Source organism: Octopus sinensis, linkage group LG22 (assembly GCF_006345805.1).
Source record: "Octopus sinensis linkage group LG22, ASM634580v1, whole genome shotgun sequence".
Lineage (NCBI taxonomy): Eukaryota > Metazoa > Mollusca > Cephalopoda > Octopoda > Octopodidae > Octopus > Octopus sinensis.
Window position 1 is genome coordinate 16,785,595 of NC_043018.1, and position 3,584 is coordinate 16,789,178.

The following is a 3,584-nucleotide window of genomic DNA, read 5'->3' on the forward strand; positions in this document are numbered from 1 at the left end:
TAATATAATAATAATAATAATAATATAATAATAATAATATAATAAAAAATAATAATTAAAAAAAAAAGATGGTATAGGCACACACCAGAAAAGGTCACAGAAAACGAGAAGGCAACCATATTCTGGAATATGCCGATACACACAGATAGAGAAATTAAGGCCAACAGACCAGATATAGTTGTCAGAGATCATGAAGAAAAAAAATGCTTTCTAATTGATGTATCAATACCGGCAGATGACAATGTGTCTCTAAAAGAAATGGAGAAACTTTCAAAATATAAAGACCTGGAAATGGAGGTAAACAGAATGTGGAATCTAAAAACAGAAACAATCCCTATCATAGTAGGTGCATTAGGCATGATAAAAAATATTCAGACAAATACATAATAAAAACACCAGGACTTACAAACACATATAACATACAGAAAATTGCACTACTAGGCACTGCACACATCCTACGCAGAACACTTTCCATACAATAACAATCAGAGCATCACAACAAATCACAGCACATACCCAAGGCACATAGAGCTGCGCTCGGTAGTGAAGTGAAAGCACGCTATAAAAATGAAACTACTGAATAATAATAATAATAATAATAATAATAATAATAATAATAATAACAACAACAACAACAACAACAACAACAACAACACAACAACAACAACAATAATAATAATAATAATAATAATAATATGCCCCGAGGCAGTACCAAGCAGTGGCTCTCATGGCTCCTGATCTTAACTGAGTGGAAGTGTTATCATGTACACTGTTTTGTCTTGGCATAAAAGAAGGGCTACAGCAAATATTCTGCTCAATACCACAGATTTGCTTGTCAGTTGTTTGACCGTAACCAGTTCACCACGTCCCTTAGTGGCTGACGATATGTGCATCTCTGATCACGAGCAGAAGTAGTGGGGAGCATCATAGCCATGTGTTGAGGGGATTCTTTGGGGTTTGGATAATTCATCTTTGAAAACATGGGTGTCTCGCTCAACATCCTTAAACAATCCTTATTCAGGGACCATTTGAGTGGGTAGGTTTACTCGACCAGAAGAAAATTCTAACTGGGCCCCACTTGCAAGGTCGTGCGCTGTTTATCTTGATATGAGATCACCATGTCACGCACATATGGTTGTGATGCATGTGCCTAGCGTACCCTTATCAGACGGGTAGTAATGGTCGGTATACTGGGCTTCGTATATATTCCTGTGTTTGAAAGGGTTTTCTGTAAATAAAACAGGTCATAATGACTCACCGCTCCGAATGTCAGATTTCAATTATTGACTCCATTATGAAAAGAATTGGTGTTAGACCAGTTGTGGAAAGTATTTTCTACTTTTGAGAATTCTTATTAAAGCTGTGATAAAGCTGCTATGCTGCTGGTTCTAATAAGATGCGCAGTTGCCCTCCAATGTGCCGAAACTTACTGTTGCACCACTGCTCATTCGTATACTGCAAGGTTTATCTGGCTACTCAGCAGATTTTGAGACATAATTTAAGTTTTTAAGAAGTCAGTAAGTGAGCATTTTGAAAAATTTGTTTTTCAGAATTTTAACACAATTATAACTAACACAATTTTAATTAACAAAATGCAATAAGCTTTTAACCCTTTAGTGTTCAGATTACTCTGTTAAATGTAATGCTTTTTCACTCATATTGTTTTGAATTAATCATGCATTATCTTAGAGCTTTGAGGTTTCAATGATGTGATTATTTATTTTCAGAATGGCATTGTAGGTTAGGTGTGAGAGGCTAGATATTGCCAGTTTGAATGTAAAACATGTAGAATATATTGGGCCGGATTTGGCCAGTTTAAACACTAAAGGGTTAAATTAGATTTTAAAAGGTCTTCCATGCAGGTGGTGCCCCCTAATTCTTCATTTGGTCTTCAATGTTCGAGGAAGTGAAATAGATTGAAAGCTCTCTACTCGGCACTAGAAAGAGCAGAAAATCTCCCTCGAGATGGACAGAATGGAAAATGAAGGAAACGATTTTTCAAAAACTATGTGATGATCACGATTGGAACGCATTTGACCAATAGTCTGCTCGATAAGAACTTAGGTTCTCCGCAACACCAAAAATGACGACCGGTACAACAAAAACAACAACAAAACAAAAGAAAACGACAGTTGCGGGTATGGCGGGGTGGGGGGGGTGAGGTATTGGTTAACAATATATGTTTGGTAGTTTTAGGCAATTTGTCAGCAAATATCAGGAAGTCGGGATCCTTGCGGAAGGAAAAATGACTTAGAAAAGAAAGAATGCAATGATAAAAGCTTTTATATTTATTTCTTGAACAAAGAACTATTTAGCTAAACTTACCATTGGACCCATTCATATAACTTCTGTCGGCGCCAAGAAGGAAGTCTCTAAGTGGAACCTTGTCTTGCTATATATAGAGAGTCAAATATCTTGTAAATTACAAACTCGTGTCTTACAAAACAACTATTCGACAATGCGGTCCCTGATATACAAAACTAAAGAAGAAAATATGGTGAAGCAGCTTTGGTAGTAATCTAGTGGGTTTTAGGAGTCATCTGGAGTTACAGATTTGCTATATTCTGTTCGCTTCTACTAAATGTTTCCAGTGGAAATTTCTATTTTGAATTTTTGAATCCACGTTGAATTTTATGAGGGTAGGCCACTGAGACCACTACGATGAGAGAAGACAATTACGACCGCTACAGAAAATACAGACCTCATTGCGAATTACACTAAAGAAAGACCAGAAATTGGTGTCCAGTAAGAGAGGCCAGTAAATCAAAGACAGTGAAGAGAGGCCACTGTGTTGTGAAGAGAGGCGACTGTGTTGTGAAGAGAGGCCACTGTGTTGTGAAGAGAGGCCACTGTGTTGTGAAGAGAGGCCACTGTGTTGTGAAGAGAAGCCACTGTGTTGTGAAGAGAGGCCACTGTGTTGTGAAGAGAGGCCACTGTGTTGTGAAGAGAGGCCACTGTGTTGTGAAGAGAAGCCACTGTGTTGTGAAGAGAGGCCACTGTGTTGTGAAGAGAGGCCACTGTGTTGTGAAGAGAGGCCACTGTGTTGTGAAGAGAAGCCACTGTGTTGTGAAGAGAGGCCACTGTGTTGTGAAGAGAGGCCACTGTGTTGTGAAGAGAAGCCACTGTGTTGTGAAGAGAGGCCACTGTGTTGTGAAGAGAGGCCACTGTGTTGTGAAGAGAGGCCACTGTGTTGTGAAGAGAAGCCACTGTGTTGTGAAGAGAGGCCACTGTGTTGTGAAGAGAGGCCACTGTGTTGTGAAGAGAGGCCTCTGTGTTGTGAAGAGAAGCCACTGTGTTGTGAAGAGAGGCCACTGTGTTGTGAAGAGAGGCCACTGTGTTGTGAAGAGAGGCCACTGTTGTTGTGAAGAGAGGCTGGCTGATACGCTACAGAGGATACAATGGCCAGTACATTAAAGAATTCAGCTATCTTCTCTAATACGATAGATATAGACCAGAGAGTGTGACAGAGTAGGAAGAGTGAACGAGAGAAAGCGAGAGAGAGAGAGAGAGAGAGAGAGAGAGAGAAAGAAAGAGAGAGCATTGCAAACACTCTCTTATCTGTGTTTGCGAAATCACTTTCACAT

At 39.3% G+C, this 3,584-nt stretch overlaps 1 long non-coding RNA gene across 1 annotated transcript in view; it reads left to right on the top strand.

The window, feature by feature from the left end:
* The window catches only part of LOC118767500, a 34,590-nt gene that overhangs the window by 30,174 nt on the left and 832 nt on the right, over nt 1–3,584 (top strand). The window lies entirely within an intron of this gene.